The following is a 23,742-nucleotide window of genomic DNA, read 5'->3' as shown; positions in this document are numbered from 1 at the left end:
CTCCTAAAACTTCACACATCGAAGCGTAGAAATCCGACGCTGGGACGCTCCCGAAGGCTGCGGTAGGTCCAAAAACTACAACTAGGCCGCTACCTGAGAAACCAACCGCTAGGCCCTCTAGCGCCGCGGAAGGTAATAAACCTACTGATAGACCATCGGAGCAACTGTCTCACGCCGATTCGGCGAATATCAAGGACAGCATCGAAAGAATTACGGCGGCGGTGGGTCTTACCCCGGTTCCGCCTTAAGTCATGGGACATGCCACGGAAAAACCTTCAGATGCGGTTTGGGATCCCGATTCTTACGATACGTATGAAGATAGTCAAGAGTCTCTTTCTGACACCCTAAGAGACTCTTTTCGGCGCCATAGGGCAGAAAACAACGTTTTTCCACCCGTAGGCCCGCCTGGGTCCTCTAAATGGACTAGAGAGTAATTTCAAAGGGTGTATGGATCGGCTGGAGAAGATTATCAGTTTTTCTGATCATCCATTCCCGAAAAGGTCTCGGGTAGAGCCTAATCTCCATTTTTATTCTCATTTTCAAGAAGATCAGTCTTCTGTCCCCGTCCAGCAGGAAGACATTGTCCACATGGACACATATAGGCACATTTCTAATGAAGAGGAAGAAGCTTCATTTCTGCAGAATTATGAAGAGGAACAGCAGGGTACCACAGACAACTGGGAAGAAACCCAGCAGGAAGGAACTGATCCATGGACACATCAAGATCAGGACACTGATGTTTTGTGCCTAGATTCTTCTCCGTCCTCTCTGGCTTGCCAGGCCCCACCTGTAGATGACCAAATGGCCTTCAACTCCATGTTGAAAAAAGCAGCTGAACACTTTCAAATCTCCACTCAAGAGGTTGTGCCTGAGCAGGATTTTGGCCCCCTCATTGGTATCACCAGCTCAAACTCGGCCGGTGAACCCAAGAGTAGAAAAACTATTCTGCCCTATACTTTAGAGGGCACGCTATCCCAGATTCATTGGTAGTGACTACCACCCGGAAAAGGGCAGGAGTACCCCTTGCCACGGGGGAAGCACCTCCGGACAAGGAATCCAAAAGTCTGTATGCTCTAGGCAAATGAGTCACTGCGGCTGCTGCATACACTACCTGCTCCAAGAAGGCCTCCAAGAGGTTCCTGAACCCGCCAAATCCAAGCTTCTCTCCATTGTAATCGAGGGAAGACAAGTGTGATCAAAAACACCCTGGACACTGCGGAAACAGCAGGCAGGTCTCTGGCCCAAGGCACCCTACTTAAAAGACACGCATGGCTGCGTACTTCAAGTTTTAAACCGGAAACATAAGCCTCCCTCATCAATAAACCCATTGAGGAATCTAACCTCTTCTGGAAAGCGGTGGATGAGGCCTTGGAAACAGCTAAGAAAGAGCATGAGACTCTTAAGTCTCTGCAACAAATTACACAGAAACCTTCCCCCCAGAGAGGTAATAACTCTTGGCGGTTCTTTCGAGGGCATGACCGTGCTGGTCAAAACAACTATGGCACGGGGAACTTCAACACAGGACAAACTTCGGGAAGCCCTGCATACTACCCTTCAGCCAGAAATGCGGCAAAGGCAGAGGGTAGAGGCCCCAATCCCAGAGGAGCCACAGCCTCTGGTCAGAAATTGCCACCAGATCCAGGTCCCCTCCCATGTCACCCCGGTCGGGGGGCGATTAACATTTATCCTTACCTCGACGACTGGCTCATCACGAGGGACCCATTCGACACATGTTTTTCGAACACCCAAAAAACAGTAGCTCTTCTCTTCAGTCTGGGTTTCTCAATCACCTAAAAGAAATCCAGTCTAGTCCACAGTCAAACAAAACAGTTTCTGGGAGCTCTAATTCGGACGGAAGACGGTCTCGTCTTCCCCTCCAACGAGAGGGTTCAGAACATGCTTTTTCAGATCCCTCAATATGTGGCCAGTCGGGAGGTGACGGTGCGCAAAGCCATGCGCTTGCTAGGAATGATGTTGTTGTGCCTATACTTGGTTCCCTACGCGCGGCTGCGCATGCGTCCCATACAAGAGTGGCTCAGCAGCCAGTGGTGTCAGGCCAGCAGGCAATGGGAATATCTGGTAGTTGTCTCGCCAGCCCTCGTTCTGTCTCTGCAGTGGTGGTCAAGAGAAAACCTCTCGAAGGGGAAGACCTTCACCACCTCTGCAGTGGACGCCACTCTCACTACAGACGCATCTCTCACGGGGTGGGTGGCTCACCTGCTTCAGCAGACAGCGCACAGAGCGTGGTTGCCTCAAGTAGCGTCCAACCATATAAACTTACTGGTGCTATTAGCGGTGTCCAAGGCTTTGAAGGCCTTTCAAGTGCAACTACAAGGGAAGACAGTGCTAATTCTAACGGACAGCACTACAGCCATGTATTACCTGAACAAACAGGGGGGCACTCACTCTCCAGGGCTATCTAAGCGGTCCCAAAACATTTGGATATGGGCTCTCAAACACAAGATGTTTCTGTTGTCCCAACACATTCCAGGGGAACTCAATCTTCTGGCAGACGGGCTCAGCAGAGATTTTCCTCTGCCCGAAGAATACGAATGGCGGCTACACTAAGACATTGTGTCCAACGTCTTCGCAGAATGGGGTTTCCCGGAGATCAACCTGTTCACTACTCATTAGAACGCCCAATGCCAAGACTACTCCTTCAGGTACCCCCGGAACCGATCCAAGGGGAACGGTCTCTGGATAACATGGTCAGGGAAATGTGTGTACTATTTTCCCCCCGACTCCTCTGCTCAACAAAATAGTGCACAAGATGCACCAGGAACTAGTTACCATGATACTGGTGGCCCCCATGTGGGCCCGCCAACCCTGGTTCGCTCACCTGATGGAAATGTCCCTCTCCCCACCAGTAAAACTACCCTGCTCGTACAACATGTTGTCTCAGGACAGGGGGGGAGACCCTACACCCATGCCCACAAACTCTGAACTTAGCAGCTTGGCTCCTGAGGTCATAGAGGTTGGACACCTACAGCTCCCTCAGAGGTGCATGGACATACTCAGGGAAGCTAGGAAACCAAACACACGTTATTGCTATGCCAGCAAATGGAAGCGTTTTGTCATGTTGTGAAATTCCAAGGGCGTCAATCCCATGCTCACCTACACACATTGTGCTGTACCTAACCCATCTGTTGGACACTGGGTTAGTCTTCAATTGCCTAAGGGTGCATCTGGCTGCTCTGTCAGCCTACACCACATCACAACAAAAGGTGTTGTGGTGGAAGATACCAGTGATTAAAGCCTTTATGGAAGGGATTAAGAGGATTGATCCTCCCATTTCTCACCCAGCTCCTGGATGGGACCTAAATGTGGTTTTGTCCAGGCTCATGGGAGCTCCCTTTGAGCCTATGCATAAAGGAAGTCTGAAAGACCTGACTTATAAAACGGCCTTCCTAGTAGCTATCACTTCTATCAGAAGAGTTAGCGTACTACAGGCACTTTCTGTTCTAGACCCCTTTGTTACAGTCCACAAAGATAAGGTAGTTCTGTACACTCACCCCAGATTTGCGCCTAAATTCATATCGAAGTTCCATGTGAACCAGTCCATTGAACTACCTACCTTTTTCCAGAATCCCACTAGCATGGCCGAAAGAACCCTACAAACACTGTATGTGCGCAGGGCAGTCATGTTCTACCTGGAAAAAACTAAACCACTGAGGAAAACAAACCAGTTTTTCGTTTCAGTGGCAGCAGGTATAGAAGGTGATCCTGTCTCTAAATCAGCTATTTCTAGGTGGATTGTCAAATGCATCACACTATGTTAGACTCTTGCTAAGAGAGAACTGCCCTTCAAGCCTAGAGCACATTCTACTCGAGGCACTCGGACATCCATAGCATTCATTGCAAATGTTCCCCTCGAATCCATTTGCCAAGCGGCAACCAGGAGTTCTGTACACACCTTTACAAAACACTATTGCCTAGACACTCATTCTAGGTCTGATTCTCAAGTGGGACAAGCAGTACTAAGACATCTTTTTTCTACTGTTCCTTCTCACAACCCACCTCCAACTCCGGGTACTGCTCGCTAGTCTTGTCATGATGCCTACCCCCAGGCTTCAGGACCAAGCCCATCAGCTCCGGAAGCAGGCATCCATATATTTATTAAAACCCCAACAGCCCCGGCTGGGGGCTGTTTGGGATCAGGCCTGGCGCCTTAGGTGCCAGGCTCATCATAGAAATCAGTCCTGGCGCCATAGGCGCCAGGCTCATAGACTTTACTTACCTGATGCAGACCATGCTGCAAGTGAGTCCAAGCCAACGTGAGGCCTGGACGTGAGGCCTGGATGGGACTATTTTATTACAGGGACTATCTTCATGTGCCGCACCTGCAAAGGGAGAGAAAACAACACGTTAAACACTGGCAACATTTACCGGACGGCGTCGAGTAATACAGACTCTTACCTGAGCACCACCAACTGCCACGAGGGGCATCTTCTCACAATCTTAGTTGCAAGACAAGGAAGGAAGGGGGGACAAGAGTGAATCATCTGACATATTGAACTCTATGAACTTGATACTTACCGAACCTTGCCAGGAACCTCAGAGTCAGTACTCTCCGGAACTCGCCCACGCCTTCAAACCAGTGAAGTAACTGGCATCAACATGCCCCTGCAATCCACGCAGGATGGAGAGCTCATCATTTAAATACATAAGGTGAGGTTCCTAAAAGGGGATATCGGAGGTGACAAGAAGGGAGAACGAGAACAGTGGGAGGGAGCTACCACTCATCCACGGGTGGCTAAATCCCTTTCTCCACTTGCAGGAGAATACTTCTACGGATCAAGCAGACAAGATTAGGCGGGCCAGTCCAGACAGTCATCTCGGCACAACGCATCACGTTGGTGGAGACCACAGCTATCCGGGTCCGATCGACGCCCCTGTGGGAACCAGGTGAGCATAACAAGTCTATGCACAGCATGTGATTCTAAGCAGATTAACAAGCATCGGAAGACATGAATTACTTACCGTAATAGCATTTCTGATGATTGTATCTGCTTATATTCACATGCGCCCTCGTACCTCCCCACTCGGGGTGGAAGGAACATAGACGTCTTACTACTTTCTCTCTTTATGTACTCACTCACTATAGCCTTGGGCTTCCTCATGGCAGAAAAAATACAATCGGAGGGACCTCGGCGCGTGAGGGATTTTGGGTACACTACACGTCACGATAGGGATAGTGTTACAGACACGCCTATGCCGACGTCCCCTTTCGGTCCCCAAAAAACAAGATGCAATACTCTGCGGTTACCACTGGATGTCGGACTATATGCACAGCATGTGAATCTAAGCAGATATAATCATCAGAAATGCTATTACAGTAAGTAATGCATGTCATCCACTTGGGTGCTACTAGTCCCTCATCGGGGCTCTTTCGCAACCTCTACAACTCTCTCTCTCTATTCTACCCTCTGGTTCGACTCACTCTGCAGAGCACACCCTGGATGTGCTGATCTCCTCAGACCTCACCCTCTCCAACCCCCTCACCACTCCTCTCTCTTGAACCGATCCCTTTCTTCTCTCCTCTCACCCGTCGCTCTTTGCCCCTCAGGCTAAGCCATCCCCAGCACTGCCACCCACCTTCTCTGTCATCTGGCCTATGAAGCGTGTGTCAGTGGAGGCTTTTGCCGCTACATTTTCTCCTCTCCCTACACCTCTGGCTGACTCACAGCCCTTTCCAACCATCATCTCTCTATTTCGAAAACTCTTGAAGCCCTTCACCTGTCATGAGGATCCGTTTGAAGCCCACAGCCAAGTGCAACTCTTGGTACGATTCTGACCTCGCCACCCTTAAGCGCAAGTGTAGGGTGGCAGAGAGGAAGTGGAAGCCATCAAGCACACCCTCTGAAAATCTGGCCTGCCGACTGCTCCGAAGGCAATATAGACTCTCTGTCCTCTCTAAGAAGAGAGCCTACATCCAATCACGCGTCTCTGTGGCCTCTAACAATTCTACCAACCTTTTCAAAATCTGTAAGGCGCTGGCCAATCCTGCTGCAGTCTCTACCTCTCCTGTTCCCTCCCAGGCCCTTTGCACGGTCTTGGCATCTCATTTCACCACTATAATTCAGGACATCCTGTCCACTCCCTTTTCCTCTTCCTCCTCTGCCTCTCCCTCTCCCTTTCCAGGCCCCTCTCTGGCCGTTTCTGCTCTTCCTTTCTCCTGCTTCCCCCTGTTCACTCCCGATGATGTTTCTAGACAAGTCAGGTCTATGAAAGTCTTGTCAAAGCAGGTGCTCCACTGCTCCTCCAGAACCATCAAGGATCACATCGACACCCTTGCTCCAGCCTTGGCCTATTTCTGCAATCACTCTTTTGCCACTGGAACCTTCCGCTCCCCCTTTAAGCACTCCATGTGCACACCTTCTTAAGAAGCCTTCTGTCAACCCTTTGTCTCTGGCAAACTATCGCCCAATCTCCATTACTCCTTTCTTGGACAAACTCCTGGAAAAGCTGACCATCTCCCAGTTCAATCTACATATTGAATCTGTTCTCCATGACCACCAGTCTGGCTTCAGAGCAGCCAGAAGCACTGAAAGGGCTCTCCTAAACATCTGTGAATACTTGCTCTTCAATCTTGACTCTAACCTTCCTTCTGTCCTCATTCTCCTTGACCTACCGTCTGCTTTCAACACGGTCAACCACGCCATCCTGCTTGATCGTCTCCGTGAAAACCTGGGTATCCTGGTGAGCCTCCTTTCTCACTGATCGACCCTCCCAGATCCAACTTGGGACTTTCCTCTCTTTTATCTCTCTCTCTACTTGTGGTGTTCCCCAGGGGTCTAACCAATTTACCCACTACCTGGCACCTCTGGTCCACCGTATCCCTATCTTTTGCTCTAACTTTCAGCGTAATGCGGATAACAGATTTTTTTAAACCACACTTCTTTTGTATTGCGCTTCTGGCACACACAATATTATCACACCAACAAGATGATTCTATTCAGTTATATTTATTTCTTTCCTCTCATATTCGTTTTTTTAGTTATATGCATTGAATTCATGCAATTTCCTTCTTCATACATAAGTGCACATCTTTATAGTAAACTCCACTTAGTACACATCCTTATAGTTCTTTCCTCTCAACACGTGTTTCCCCACATGAAATGCACGTGGTTCATCAGGAGAGTTTCAAAGTTCTGAATTTTGTGGTATTGTTTCAATTATATTATCCTTTCTCATTCATGGGAATCTAGCTTTTTAAGTATAATAGAGCTAGATATGGGCAGGTTTCTTATTTTTGCCCTTGGTACGATTGCCTTCTGAATGCCACGGAATGCCAGTGACTCATGTTTTTACTGTGTACATGGAGACAAGAAATGTATGTGCCTATGCGTCTGTATGTGTTGGGTATTAAGTTATGCTGTTCAATAGATTTTAATGTGTTGCGCGTACTTGTAGTTGTAAGTTGCCCGATTTACGGATGTTACCTACTGAAGGGGGTGGTTGCATTGTTTGTTTTTCCTTGATGGATATTGGAAAACTGCTCTGTGACAACACATCTTGCATCAAACTGGAGGCTTTGCAACACCACCCTGGGACGGGCCTTGTAGTGAACTGGGTGTAGGGCTTTCTAGGTTGAAATATCCAGCTCTCTACCTCCCTGACAGGTGTGTCCTATTACAGTTGTTGTGTGACCTGTGGTTTCCTGCCTGCTGAAACACCAAGGCTCGCAACGTATTTGTGCAGCACTTGATTTTGTTGTATATTGTGACCAGTGTCCACCCACTTACAGGTATGTAAGCAGCCGGGGGGGGGGGGGACTGAGTTGATTGTTGGCTGGTAGTGAAGTTTCTGTGGTGGTGGTGTTGCTTGTAAGGGAGATGAAGCGACTGGCTGAATGCTGTCCTATCCTGCTTACCATCTATGAATGCTGATAGTATGTTGATATAAGTGTGTGATTTCCTTCCCAGGACAATGTTGATAAGTGCTTGCTTAGTGAATGTTTTGATTGTGTCTGTTTGGGGCCTGAGCTGAAGTGCATAAGAATGGCCATTGGGTCTAGGAATGGTCTAGGTATATTGTCAAGAGTAACTAGATCCTTAAGCAACTGTGTTTATATATAGTAAATCTATGTAGACTTTTCTAAGTACGGGCTCATAGCTGCTCTGTGTCTGGAATACTGTCAAACTTCTTTCAGTTACTACAGTTCCTTGACCAGAAAATGATGCAGTTTGTTGTTTGTTTGTTTGTTTATTTATTATTGTTATGCGCACCAGAGTCGTAAGTAAAAGGGCACAGCAGTATGAAGATGCAAAGCTTACAAAATTGCGAAATATATACACCAGAAATAATAGTTACATACTTTACAGAATATACACAATGTGCAAAATAAGAGCAAAAACTGCAAGTGGCCTATGTATATATAGAAATAAACAGTAACCAATGTACAAAAATATAGATTACAAAACTGATGCCCTCCGTATATCACTCAGGCTCACGGGTAGGCTAGATTACACATGGTCTTCAGGTATTAACACAGTATTACAATATTAATACAAGGAAAGTAGGTCTCTTCAGTTGCAGGCGGATCCAAGTACTAGGAGACTAGGGGTCAGTCGCGATGATGTATTTTATTACATTTTTTCTGAAGTGTAGGTAGGGTTGGTCAACTCTCAGATCTTGTGGCAGTGGGTTCCAGAATTTAGCTGCCTTTACAGGGAAGCTATTACCACCAATAGTGGTGAGTTTATATTTAGGAATGGTCAGACAATTAATATTGCCAATTCTGGTAGCTCTGAGTGAAATTCTTCTCTGGAGTTTATCTGTAAGGTAGCTGGGGGCCGCGTTATTGGGGGCTTTATGAGTCAAAGAAAGTGTTTTTAATTGTATTTTATTGGACGTGGATAACCATTTATGATGGCGTCTAAGGGAGGAGATGTGTTTTTTTTTATTTATGCCTAGGGCTGCTCTTAGGGCATTGTTCTGTAATGATTGGAGCTTTTGGATGGTAGATTTGTTAGCACCACTGTATAGGGCATTACAGTAGTCGATTCTAGAGAATATTAAGGCTCTGGCCAAGATTAGGCAACTGTCATCAGAGAGGAATGGTTTTCCAGCTCTGAGTAGCTTGCATGTCTAAGCCGTGGCGGAGATAAGGGATTTTGCCTGTTTGTCAAAAGACAATGTGGAGTCCAAATAGAATCCACGGGTTTTTACTTCCTTGGAGAATCTGATGGTGTTCCCGTCAATATCAAATGAGGAGAATTCTTGGCCTAATTTTTTAATATTGGCCTGAGAGCCCAGGATTATCAACTCAGTCTTATCATCGTTCAAGCAGAGGCCATGAGTGGCCATCCGTGCTTGGATGATAAGATATACTTTGTTCACCAAACCCATGTCCTTGCTGTGATCCCCAGAAAGCGGGAGGAGAATCGGAGTATCATCTGCGTAATTAGTGTAGGTGATAAACGGAGAGATGGAAGTATAAGCCTGGGCCACGGAATATCAGATTCAACGTCCCAGAGCAACACATTAAAAATAATTAAAAATCTAAGCTGTTGAGTTCTGCACATAGCCAAAACGATTAGTCTAGAGAATCAGTGACTCTGAATGCACCATTTTACCCTGAGACAGTGAATAGAAGGAAGGAAGATAGCTCTTTTCAATAGAATAGGACAAATTGTCTCCACAATAAGTCATTAAGTGCTCTGCAGGGATCAATTCCTGTTTTGAATCCTCAGATTGAATTTAAGAATACAATTCCAGTGTTAACTCGGCTACAACAGAATTATTATTTCGAAGGGATTGTGTCCTTCGACGTAGTCCTTATCTTTGATAATTCGTCTCCAGCTTGCTGGCCTCGGAAATTTTTTCTCTGTAGAGGGCGCTGCGCGTCGACATCCGCCGAGTCGATGTCCCTCGACAGCCACCGGATCGGCGCCGACGTCACCATGCCCATAAATAGCCACGCGCAGCGTCCGTTGCTCAGTTCCGTTTTTCCGCGCTTCGTGGGGCCTCAGAATATCGTTGCTCAATTCAGTCAGATAAATCCTCTTATATTTACTCGAAATACCAACTCGTTCTCGATGGCTTCTTCATTGGAACCGACGACTCCGCGGTTCGGCTTCAAAAAATGTTGAGACTGTGGAAAGAAAATGTCGATAACAGATCCACACAGGATCTGCTTGTGGTGCTTGGGAGTCGAGCACCATTGTTCGGAGTGTGAGGACTGCATGTCCATGACGGCGAAAGCCTTGAAGGAGCGCAAGGGGAAGCTCGGGAGAAGTAAGTCAGTCAAAACCTCCTCGAAAGTTTCTTCGGACGAGTCGAGGCATTCGTCTCCTCGCCGTTGAAAGCATTCCCATTCGAGGTCTCGAAGTAGCTCCCACCATTCGTCGAGATCTAGACACTCAAAGAAGAAACATCGAAGATCCCCTTCCTCGTCTTCTTCTGTTTCTCCAGAAAGGGTCTCCTGCCCCACAAAACACAGCTCTCAGGCCGAATGGGAGGAATTCAGGAAGAAAATGCTAAGCATCTTCGAGAAAGCGGCCTCGACCCCCTCGAAGACAGCTGTGGGTGATACCCCAGGTGAAAAACCCAAAAAATCGAAACGCCACGAGTCGCTGCACCCGGCGAAAGAGTCCACCCAAGAGCGCCACGGGCCATCGGGTAAGAAGGCACCATCTTTAACGCCGTCGTCGAAGATCCCTTCGACGCATGAATCGACGCCGTTGTCGAAGGGTTCTTCGACGCATTGGCCGATCGAATCAACGCCATCGTCGACGCCGACATCGACGCCGATAAAAGAGAAAACCACGGCTACTTCACAGCCAACGGTGATACCAAGAGCCTTCGGCATGACGCCGAGACCGTCGTCGACATCCTCGAGTAGGATCCCGATCCTCTCGAGTTCTTCGAGGCCTCTTCCAGTTTTCTCGACGCCTTTCTCAGCGTCTTTGAAGCCTGTCACATCGGCGTCAACGACATCAACGTTTTCTCACCCAATAATGACGAGTTTGGCTCCTTCTGCCTTAGAAATGGGTTTTACACCATTTCCGAGGTCAGAGTACCCCGGATTATCTTCAATCTATGAAGAAGGGGAGGATTCTGACCAGGAAACCTTTGGGTTGCAGAGGACCACACTACCTGTTTCAGAGGATTTTACCTCTGAGGAAAGAAGGTTGAAAGACCTACAGGAATCATTACATGAGGCAAGTGGGCTGGACACTTCCCCAGAAGTGGATATGTCAAACCAGACCCAGTGGAACATGCCGAAACACCCTATAGAACCCTGATGGCAAGGATTATTGAATTTATGGGTTGGTCTGCGCCTTCACCTGTTTTTCAACAGGATGACCTGACAGACATACTAGACAAAGGTCCACAGGAGGATCCTGTGGTCCCCTTCCATGCAGCCTTGCAAAGGAAGATTTCATCAAATTGGGAAACTCCTGAGGTTATCCCTGCAGTCAATAAAATATTGTCAGCCAAGTATAGGGTAGCTGCGGCTGACCCTGATGACTTATCAAAACACCCGACTCCAGAGAGCCTGGTGGTTCAAGCAGCAACTTCATCAAGCAGCAGATCCGCTTACCCTACTGTCCCACAGGATAGAGATGACAAAAGGTACGATTCTATGGCAAAAAAAGTATTTTCTGCTTGTAGTATGGCGTTGAAGTCCATCAACGCCACTTGTACGCTCGCCAGGTTCAGTCACACAATGTGGGAGTGTGCTTCATCAGCGACTGACTGCATACCGGAAGGAGAGGAAAGGGAAGCCTTCCTTAACATCATTAAAGATGGCAAAGATGCCATGTGCGAGTCACTTCAAACTGGCATCAATTCCGCTAACAGTATCAGCAGGGCCATGGCGGCAAGTACGACAATCCGCAGGCATGCGTGGTTGCGAAAGTCTGGCTTTGCTCCAGATGTACAGGCCAGACTTTTGAATATGCCCTTTGACGGCTCTTCTTTATTCGGTAAAAAGGCTGATGACCGTCTGGAAAAGTTGCAAACATCTAAAGCAGCGGCAAAATGGTTAGGAGCTGCAATCTGCCAAACTCCTTTTCGCCCCTCAGGAACCTCTGGGAGAGGAAAGTCCTTTTGCTATTATTCTGCATTCGGGAAACGCAGAGGACAGCCGGCTCAAAGAGGCCAAAGGAGATCTACCCGAGGTGGACGGGTCAAAAGTACTAAAGCCGCAGCACCAGCAGGTGCCTCTTTACCCTCGGCATCTGCATCAGCCGCCCCCAAACCACTCTGAGGTCTTTCCACACAAAACACATGTAGGGGGCAGGTTAACTCACCATCTGACGGAATGGCAGGCTATTACGTCAGATGCTTGGGCATTGGAGACAGTTGCCCAGGGTTACTGCCTACCCTTTCTACACATCCCTCAGAGTCATCCTCCGGGGCACAGCTCTCTAAAAGTTCCATATCCGCTCCTCTTGCAGGAAATTATAGACCTGCTAGAGAAAAGTGCCATAGAACCGGTACCTGTAGCGGACAGGAGCAAGGGCTGGTACTTCCCCTACTTTCTCATACCAAAGAAGGGCGGAGGACTGAGACCCATCCTGGACTTACGAGAATTGAACAAGTTCCTCAGGAAGGACAAGTTCAAGATGGTAACTCTCTCTCAGATCCTTCAGGCCCTCCAGCTCCAGGACTGGCTGGTACCTCTGGACCTTCAGGATGCTTATTTCCATGTGCCAATCCATCTCAAACACAGAAAATACCTGAGGTTCGCAATTGGCGGCTCTCATTATCAATTTCGAGTTCTGCCATTTGGGCTGACATCCGCCCCAAGGATCTTCACCAAGCTAATGTCGGTAGTGGCTGTGAGTCTAAGGAGGGAAGGGATCCATGTCTACCCCTACCTGGAGGATTGGCTGATCAGAGCTGTATCTTCGGAACAAGCTCAGATCCAGCTAGATTATGTCTGCCACTTCCTTCACAAACTGGGCTTCACCCTCAATTTAAAGAAGTCACAGATGATAACATCACAGAGACTCCAGTTCATTGGAGCGGTCCCGGACACTTCCCTGGGAAAAGCCTCGCCACCAGAGGTGAGGGCTCAAGATATTCTGCAGATGGTCAACAAGTTTCAAAATGCCCAACGTCTCCCAGCCTTCGACTTTTTGAGGTTGCTAGGCCTCATGGCATCCTGCATCTTCCTTGTGCCAGAGGCTCGCCTGAGAATGAGATCTCTTCAGTGGGCACTGAGAACTTAGTGGTCGCAATTCTCAGGGAGAATGTCAGATCTCCTCCGGATTCCGGACAAGGTAGCCCACGACCTTCAATGGTAGGCCTATCCATAGAACATCTTGAAAGGAGAACTGTTTTGGCAACCATGGCCGGAGATAACAGTAGTCACAGACGCCTCACTCACGGGGTGGGGAGCCCATGCCAACGTCTTGACCATCAGCGGTCGTTGGTCTCCATCGGAGTCCAGACTATACATCAACCTATTAGAGCTGAGAGCGATCAGACTAGCGCTGAAAGCTTTCCTGCCATCAGTACAGGGAAGAAATGTCCTGATAATGACGGACAACATGGTGGCCATGCACTACCTCAACAAAAGAGGAGGCGTAGGGTCACTGCCACTGTGCAGACAGGCAATGCAGCTCTGGTTTTGGGCAATTCAGGAAGGAATCTCTCTATCGGCAGTCCACCTAGCTGGAGAGAAGAACTTGACAGCGGACGCTCTGAGCAGGCAGAGCACAGTCTCCCACGAGTGGGAGCTAGCTCAGGAAGTCCTTCAAGAGATCTTCGCCCTTTGGGGAACCCCTCGGGTGGATCTGTTCGCCACCAGCACCAACAGGAAGTGCAATCTGTTCTGTTCAAGGGAATTTCCCCCGAGAGGAGCTCTAGGGAATGCGTTCGTAGTGGACTGGGAATTCCCACTCCTTTACGCGTTTCCACCAGTCCCTGTTATTCCTCAAATGATCAGGAGGTTGAGAAGATTCCGGAAAACCATGATCCTAATTGCCCCGGACTGGGCCAGGAGAACGTGGTACCCGGACCTTCTAGATATGTCCATCTGTCCTTCAATCCGTCTTCCACTCAAAGAGAATCTTCTCTCACAGAAGGGACGTCAGGTTCTCCATCCAGACATCAGAACCCTCAACCTTCACGCTTGGCTTCTGAAAAGGTGAGGTACAAGGATTGGGACCTCCCTTATGACGTCATGGAGGTGTTGCTTTCGGCCACAGGTCCAGCAACAAAGTCTTTATACCGCTGCCGTTGGAACAAATTTTGCAGCTGGTGTAGAGAAGAGAATATCGACCCTTTTTCATGTGGTACACCAACAGTGTTACCATTTCTGCTCTACTCAGGCCTTCAAGTTGGCACTGTAAAAGGCTATCTCGCAGCGCTTTCAATCTTCAAGCGCACTGCGGAGGAACCATCGTATTTCAAACTACCTCTAGTAATACCATTTCTCAAGGGATTAACTAGTGTTTATCCTCCAAGACCATTGCAAGTTCCCTTATGGGACTTAAATTTAGTCTTAAATTTCCTAATGGGTACTCCATTTGAACCACTCCACTCTTGTTCGCTGAGATTTCTCACTCTTCAAACTTTCCTATTGGTAGCACTAACATCTGCTAGGAGGGTGAGCGAATTACAAGCTCTTTCTTGTAAACCCCCCCATACAATTTTCCATAAGGGCAAAGTTGTCCTACAGGTGAAGCCTAATTTCCTCCCAAATATGGTTTCTGAATGTCACATCACTCAGAAAATTACCTTACCTTCGTTCTACCCTCCTCCCCATCCGGGGAAAGAGGAAGAAAGGCTCCATAGGCTGGACCCAAGGCGAGCTCTGAGCTTTTACATCAGCAGACTGGCTAGGATTAGGCAAGCAGACCAACTGTTTGTAGGATACTCAGGTCACAAGTTGAGACTACCCATAACAAAACAGACCATTTCTAGGTTGATTATTTTGACCATTCTGGAATGTTACAAACTGACAGGGAAAGAGCTGCCCCAGAATCTTAGGGCTCATTCAACCAGGGGTATCGCAGCCTCTTCAGCCCTCCAAAGAGGGGTACCGGTCCGGCTGCCACATGGTCGTCCGCACATATATTCCCAAAATGTTACAACCTGGATTCCTCCACTAGTCAAGAGACCAGATTTGGCAAAGCCGTATTACATTTGGATCATTCCTAAAAGGGATAGATGACATTATTACTCCCACCTCCAATTACATGCCACTGCTATGGGAGTCTATCAAAGATAAGGAATACGTCGGAGGACACAATCCCTTCGAAGAACAAGTTACTTCCTACCTTGTAACGTTCTTTCGATGGGATGTTCCTCCGACGTATTCCTTATCGACCCTCCCACCCATCCCCGCAGTAATACTTCCCTTGTGGTTGCAGCTTACGCTCCTTCAAGGTCAATAACCAATTCAGGCTTGACTTATCTTATGCTACAAAACGGAACTGAGCAACGTATGCCGCGCGTGGCTATTTATGGGCATGGTGACGTCTGCACCGATACGGTGGCTGTCGAGGGACATCGACTCGGCGGACGTCGACGCGCAGCGCCCTCTACAGAGAAAACATTTCCGAGGCCAGCAAGCTGGAGACGAATTATCAAAGATAAGGAATACGTTGGAGGAACATCCCATCGAAAGAACGTTACAAGGTAAGAAGTAACTTGTTCCTCTCTTTGACTTGGTCTAAGATCCTAGGTCTTTAGTATTTCAGAGTTGTCCAATTGATGAATCTTCAACCCAACCAATGAATCAACCAAATGTTCAAACACTTTGCATCTGATTCTGTCGTTCAGGGTCATAGTATCCAAGGATATTGATTTGATATTGTTTATTTATGTGTGCTCTGGTGAAAATTGTACATCCCACTTACCCTGTGACCTTTATAACATCTTATGTGAAGAAGATGGTATCATCATATAAACTGGATTTTACGGAAGTAGGTTTTAATATAGTTAAAGGTGAAATAAGCAGTGTTGCGAAGGGACATTCATCCAGGTTCACATACTCCTGGGGCTGCAGGTATCTGTTAGCTCATCTCTCCTTCCCAATAGCGGTTCCCGTTCCACTGTTTATTACTTGAGTTCCTCCTTTCAGTTCCACCATTGGTTACTCCATTCTCATCTTTCCCTGAGCCCCACGTCATGTGTCAGGTGTTTTGAGTCCTACTCTCCTAGTATGTCTGTAGTGGAACAGTGTGCCACTGTTTGAAACTGTGTGATGTCACCCTTAACATTAAGCAAAACAGTGTGGGAGACCCAGGGTGTAGATGACCATTGTTCCTTTTTTCTGCCATTCATGCTTTGTGAAGTAAATAAATTGCATGCAACAGATCATTGTTGTCAGTGATTGTTTAATTTGATTACACTGTTGACTTTGGTACTGGTCCGACAAACCCCACACTGCTTAGCTCCTTAGGACAGCAGGCTACAGCGTTCCTCCTACGACAAACAAGGTGATTGTCACATTCTCAGGTAATCTGTCTTTTCGTGGCTCTCTTCATTCTCAGCACCAGCACCTTCTCCTGTTCTCTCCCTCCTTCCCTATGATGCAAGCCCTACCATAGCGCTGAAATGTACCACACTCTCTGATGATGTTACTGCGAAACTGTCAGTGCAGAATGTGACCTCACCCAGGTTATTAGCAACACTCCTCACCACAGTTTGCAGATCAGCTGGCAATGCACCACAGAGCAGGATTAAACTACAGAGAAAAGTCTCATATTCTAATTAACTTCTGAAAGACTTTTATGAAATAAATAAACCTCCTTCCAAACCCTTAGTGTGTTTTACACTTTTCATGCCTAAATTACCAATATCTCAGTGAGTCACGCCTTGCTTATACAATCTACAGCAAAATAATATAAACAAACCTGTCCTTTAGTGCACTGGACTATACTAGCAACCCATCCCCATCTTATCCCATGCTGTTCAGTGGAAAGACTGAAGGAGGTTTTTTAAATTGGCAAAGATGCTCTACTCTTCCATTGTTTGGGGCATGAGGGCTAACAAGTCTTCAAATGAACACACAAGCCAGTGGCTGTGGACGGAGCAGGGACATTGAATGCCTTTAAGAGAGTTTAAAAAACTTGACTTTCATTGTGCACCAAAGGAAAATGAGATCCTCACTTGCTACCGATTTTGCACTAGATAGCAGAAGGTGGGTAAAACGAAAAAGGGATTTATTACAGCTTTGAGTGACCAAGCGGTCAAATATGATTTCAGCCAGTCACATTATGAGCACCTGAGAGATCTTCTACATAAGGTAAGAAAGAAGCTATGGGCGAAGTCTAACCTCACTCTAGGTGGAGCTATCAAGGTTGCTAAAAATGTTGAGTGCACAGAGTCCTGAATCAAGGAGCTTATGAGAGAATGCTCAGAAAGTGACTTGACCATTAATGCAGTGGCCATGCAAGGGAAGGAGGAGCAGGGACTCTTAACCAGGGCACAAGAGAATCTGGAACTCGGCGAAGGGAATAAAGGAGGGTGGATGAAAGCCCCATTTGACTAGAAACTAGTTGTTTCAGATTTGAGATCCAGGGCATCTTTCTAATAACAAAGTGTGTTATGTATGCAGGTGAAGAGAACATCAGCATATGTTGTGGTCTCTGAGAGGAGCCAGAATTAAGGTCTGTATTATGTCTGAGCTGACTAATCCTGAAGAAGGGGATAGAGAAGATGGAAATAAAGTAATGAATGTCTCTGAAGTACATTCTGGGAAGAAAATGAAGATGTCCCATGCCAGTAAAAAGATCAATGGAATGGAGACAGAGTATATTAAAAACGAATTAATAAAGAATGCTGGAAAGATGGCATAAGGATCAGCACTTTCAGAGAGCCAACATACCCGCAAATGCTTACAGCGATGTTCTCATGGGGAACCTGTGCAGATTTGACGCTGTTTTGTCTTTCAGTGATTGAAATCAAAGACTACAGTGACTATCATGTGAACGGATAGTAAACTGCACAGCTAGGAGGGCCATAATATGACAACAATGTGTTAGTTGTTGGCTGCATCAAGAGTGATATGGTAATGCAGAGTGAGATTGGAGAATGGTTTCCAGAAATCTTCCAACACAGGTTCGGATGTCTAAGAGGATTTGTGCATCGGATAAGGCTCAAGAGTGGTATTGCCCATCAGTGGCAAAAGTGAGGAATGTCTGTTTAGCTCTTAAAGAGAAAGTCAAGAAAGTTTGCTGAAGCTAAAGGTGTGATCTAAAGTGCGGAGGTCTCAGAGTGGATCAGCCCTCTTGTGGTGGCCAGGAAGGTTAACTGGGCAATTAGGCTCTACATAAACCTTAGGTGATTGATCAAGTGGGTGATCATTGAACAATTTCCCTTATCCAGCATGACTTTAAGTCATCTTGCCATCACGTTTAATGATGCCATACCTCACAATTTTCATCACACCATTTTTTATTTACAGGTGGAAATCAGGGCTGTACTGGCCTACAGGGTACTCTGGGGATTTCCCAGTGGGCCTTTGCACCCTGGGCCTGTTTTGTATTTAATTTTCACATTCTCTGATAGGAAAAGGGTTGGGCTTGCTTAAAATGTGTAGTAAGGGGCCACTTTGAAAATAATTTGCAGGGCCTCTTTTGGTTCCTAATCCACCCCTGGTGGAAATGCATACTTTTCGGACTAGTCTCTGCTGCAGGTTTATTCCAGAGAATTATGTTCAGGTTGTTTGATGAGTTGAATGGGGTAAGGTGCTATCAAGGTGACATTTTACTGTGGGCGAAGGATTGTGAGCAACATGATCACCAGCTCTACACAACTTTTGAAATCAGTAATGGCAGTGAAGATGTGTAGCTTACATGGCACAGGAAGGTGAGAAAGGAACTTAGTGTCAGTGACACTTGTTGATCAGGAGGAACATGCTAGTAGTGCCCAAGGGACTGCGCCAAGCCATTATACACATTGGACACAAAGGGCACCCGAGTGTTTCCAAAAACCAAAGCTTTGGTAAGGGGGGGGTTTACCGAAAGGATAAGATGATAGAGAAGGTTGTTGAGGATTGAAACACGCATAGTGGAAGTGGCAAGATACTCCCCTGGAGGTTCCAGACACCCTTTCCAATTCTTGGGATGTGCTCAATCTGCTGGGTCCACTGAAGATCAGGCAGGCCCAGAATGCCCATTTAGTGCTTCTAAAACACCTGTGTTCAAAATGACCCGAAGTTTGTGTTTTGAGGGACACTCAGACCTGAACCATTATCAAGTTCCTTCAGGGTGTATGCATTACAGACAGTGGGACCCAATCATCTGTTCAGGCTCATGCTATTTCACACTCCAAAGCTATGTTGTATCACCCCCAAAGTAATGGGTGTGCAGAGATTCAATTTGACCATTATGGACACAATTCGTCTGTGAGTATGGGCAGTCATCAATTTGGAAAGAGGAATTTCACTAATCGGTTTTCTCCCCAAGCCGTACAAATTATTTCCCTGTTTGAGATACTACATCAAAGAAAGCCCAACAAAAAGATTCTGTTCTAGGTCGATAACCGGACACAGCAAGGGAAATCCCTCTGGTGTTGTGCTCTGTTTAACACACAGTTCTGCAAGTGTGTGATTTATAAGACAAATGTTTTTTATTAATTAAGAATCTTATGACAGAGAAGGTAAAAGTCACAAACAAATGGAAATAGTAGATTCAAAGATAATATCCATAGTGCTATGTAAAAAAAGCTAATTAAGGAAGAACCAATAGAAAGTAATGTTTTACAAGTGTTAAACATAACATGTATTTGATCATTCCTAATTAACAATACAACAGAAAAACTAATCTGCAAGACATATGCATTCTTTATCAATTCTATTACACCTGTGAGTTGGTGTAATTTCAACATGAAAATACAGTGACATTTCTTTAAGAGTGAAAAATGCAGGTTGAGTGAGTGATATATAGTAAGAATGAAAAGTAAACGCCCCCTCAAGGAGATTGAGTTTCAGCTAATTGGGTCATGGTGTAGAAAAAAGTGCGGCCTTCATCAGGACGAAAAAGGGTTAGACATAGCGACACAATTTCAAAATTGAGAATGAAATGTTAATAGAAGATGCCTCTCTGTAGAAATAGGAAACACAGGATTTGCCACATGAGTGTATTAAACACTATAAGAAATATGGTGCCCTTTTGGTCTAGACTGTTTATGGGATTAAAAGGTACCAGTATCAGGCTAGGTTTCTAGTCGTAAACACAGGTTGCAAATTCAAATAGGTTGTACACGTGCTCCATGTAATGGAGGTGTTGGTTTTCGAAAAGCAGTCCTATTTGTGGTCCCAATTCTGTGAAATGTGAATAAAGAATAGAGCAATGGGTGTATGATGACCACTCTATGGCTGTGAACCCAAGAAAAGGGGTGGTGTGGCTTGCCATGTTGTGGGAGATAAGAACATCCAGTTCTTAACAGAACTGGAATGTTTGCAGTAGATGATGTAGAAATTAGAGGAGGAATATTTGTGCAAAGTGTATGCCCTAAAGCCCTTTATGATGACAAGGTGAAAGAATGAGGTGAGACTAGGGACCGAAGTCAGGATCAGGAAACCCAGAGTAAGCAGTAATGTTGACTCGAATTTCTCTAGAAACGTCACAGTGGCAAAGGATTTGGAGAGTGCTATATGAAGCCCGGTTATGGAAGTATATGTAAAAAGAGAGTTGTGATTTTCCCACAGAACAGGTGTGGATCTGGTTAATAGTTTATTCAACTTTCTGATTAAAGGAAGGAAGGAGAGGTGTTGGATCCTTTGTCCTTTCCTATTGTGGTTATCTTTCCTCTCTTTCTAACTTGTTGTGTTCTTTGCTCCAGTCAAATCTTTTGTTACTTGATATGAAGTAATTTTATCATTAAATCCAAACACATTGATGGGCAAACGATATTTTTAGGACTTTTGTCACGTATTCTAAGACTGGAATGTGTTCCTATAATTGTACCGCTCCTAAAATATGTTGGGAATGATGTTCAGTGGGTGATAACATATCTTTACCCAACAATGTTTATTTTTCAGCAATGAATTTGCATACAACTGTGAGGCAGTGTTTTTAAAAATGTATTGAAAACAAAAAGGTTATATTCTGAAAAAGAAAAGTGCGCTGAATTATGGTAGCCCTTTAAAAAGAGACTCAAATGTATATCAGAAATGTTAAATGAATACAATCCGGTTTTTGCAAAAGTCAATGGAAGAACATTTTCGATTAGCTGTATATAATAAATCACAAAAATTAGATAATGCCCTGCTCTATCAAGTGCGACAAATTTGATTTGCTAGAGCCAACTGTCATTGGGGATTATGAAAGATTTTTTTCTTTAGCTAGTGTTAAATCCTTAATAAATAAGTCAAATAGCTCAAGAGCAAAGGACCTGGACGGCATCTCTAATTATGTGTCGGAGCAGGATACATTTGCATGATCTAAGATCGTATAACCTCTTTTCAAGGAGCGCTTTCTCCAGGGCACTCTTGCCCGGTGGAATGGAGATATTATTGTACTTATCCATACAAATGTTCAAAAAGCAATCCAGCAAACTACAAGCCTACTGCATTTCTGGACTCTGTTGAGAAAGTATACATTTGAGAGATCTGGTACATTTACAAAATTGGTAAAAGATGACTAGTCGCATTCATATTGTACAAACCGGATTTAGATATGGTAAATCCACTGTAGATGATTGCATGCCTTTGCATATTTGACACAAAATCGTAAGATAACCGTGGGCACTTATGTTGCTTTTATTGACCTTTCCAATGCTTTTATTTTTTATTGTGCTTTGGTTTTGATAAACCTTTCACAATACATTCAATAATAGAAGACATTATACCAAAATACAGCTTTGAAAAATACAACATGAACCAAAAATAACAGGTCTAATTCATTAATCCATTCGATAAACGTACACAAATTTGATCTAAAATATTACATAAGTTTACAATCACTCAAACAGTGCTACCCATTAATAAGATATTCCATAAAATCTCATCCGCCCCAGTATAGGTCATACTATTAACATCTTGAAAGGTCTGCCAGCACTCACTATTAAAAACCAGGCAATAGATCACCAGGTGTTTTAAGGATTCCATTACTAGCGTTTATTTACAACCCATACGTGATCTAGCAGCTTTCGAAATGACCGACCTTGCACCTAAAATGTCGGCGCAGGCAGTAAATTACATTTGAATTTTTTTGTGGCATGGAAATCACACCAAATGTTTGGGGAAAACTCCTCTACTCCTATGACATTTCCCATAATTTACAAATTGAGGAGAGAGCATCCACAGTTCCACACCAATCATACATGTATCATTTGTGTTTACTCTTTGCAGAATTGGTAACCAGTTCAGTACAGTCACTGCCATTACTATTTAAAATCCTCAGCATGTCTCTGGCATAACCTGTTAGAAAAATATCCATAATATTGTTCAGCAGATTTTTCCTAATATCCCCCCAAAAAGTCAAAGGATCTGCGACTAAACTTTTTACAAACAACCCAAATTTTTTTCATTTTACTATTGAACCCAAAGAGACAATCCCTAATTCTTATCAGATTAAAGCCATTAGGAACACAATGAGGCAAGCCTAACACCCTTTTCCAAATTGTGGCTGCAATAGAATGTAAAAAGGGTTCCAAGTATTTTTCCAACTCAGAGGGCACCACCTTTGCACAATGAAATTTCCTCAAAGGAAGAATGGAAAATGTGCAATTGTCTGCATAAAAGCATTTAATCTGGGGAATCAATAGAGCAGCTTTAGATCTAAGCCTTCTTATTATACTAGAAATCGTGACAGGCTGATATAAATGGAATCACAAATATTTCAAGGATTTAACATTTTCCAGTCTCTGACCACCAACAAACCAAACAAGTTGTTTGGGGACTCTTATTAGAAAAGATCAAGACTTTAGACTGCCATTCACCAGCAAATAGTTTTTTACAGCAAGATTGTCAAAAAGAGCCAATTTGTTCTGTAAACATCGTGGGGGTGGGGTCAAACAGACGAATGTCATCTGCATAAGCCATCTAGTGTAGCCTCAAATTGCCCCACCTAACTTGCAGCATGTTGGAATTAGCCCACAAGTCCTCAATATTAGCAAGGTAAAGATCAAAAAGTAATGTAGCTAAGAGGCACCCTTGTCTCAAACCCACAAATGTGTCAATTTATCTAGTGAAAGTGACAGACCCCCGATACTGCTGGCAAATCACCCAACAGAGTCAATAAAGGTACATCCCAGGAGGGAATAAGACCAAGTGAGAGTGCGCTTAAAGGCTTTGTCTAAAATTAGGGCAAACAGAATCTACTCTGCTCAAGCCGAGAGCGCTCTGCAGGAAACATGTTACAACTCATTTTTATATAGGTTTTGTCATTCAAGAGAGGGGTGGCCTAAGGGGCACAGAGTCAATCGGGATTGCACCCTAAGAGTAGGCACCTATAGGTGCTATAGGGTCGGCGATGGCTGATTGGTCCACAGGCACGTGACGAGATGACATGGTGCTTGGGGTCAAACGTTCAGCGGGCTCATCAGCCTGCATTCCATGTTGATTCCTTGACATCCTATCTTTGCAACATTTTGCCCTTGTGGACACACATTCTCATCTATTGAGAACTCTGACCTGTTCGTCCAGTGGCGAGGCCTGTATCTTAACACTTCTGAAAACAGTGTTCTAGGGCAGGCTTATTTATTACTAGACATGAATTATTCACCCCTCTCAAAGGGATTACTCTCCTGTCCAATGTATTCAGAATATACTAGGCAAGGGGTAGAGGTTAAGGGGTTAATGTATGGTCGGGGGTGCCCATTCAGCAT

At 45.4% G+C, this 23,742-nt stretch overlaps 1 protein-coding gene across 2 annotated transcripts in view; it reads left to right on the top strand.

Moving 5' to 3' along the window:
• Positions 1-23,742, top strand: part of CPAMD8 (C3 and PZP like alpha-2-macroglobulin domain containing 8) — a 1,947,746-nt gene that overhangs the window by 1,852,889 nt on the left and 71,115 nt on the right. The gene's annotated exons all lie outside the window — the stretch shown is intronic.

Source organism: Ambystoma mexicanum, chromosome 1p (assembly GCF_040938575.1).
Source record: "Ambystoma mexicanum isolate Mex_15411 chromosome 1p, UKY_AmexF1_1, whole genome shotgun sequence".
Taxonomy (NCBI): domain Eukaryota; kingdom Metazoa; phylum Chordata; class Amphibia; order Caudata; family Ambystomatidae; genus Ambystoma; species Ambystoma mexicanum.
This window is presented reverse-complemented; position numbering and strand designations above follow the sequence as displayed.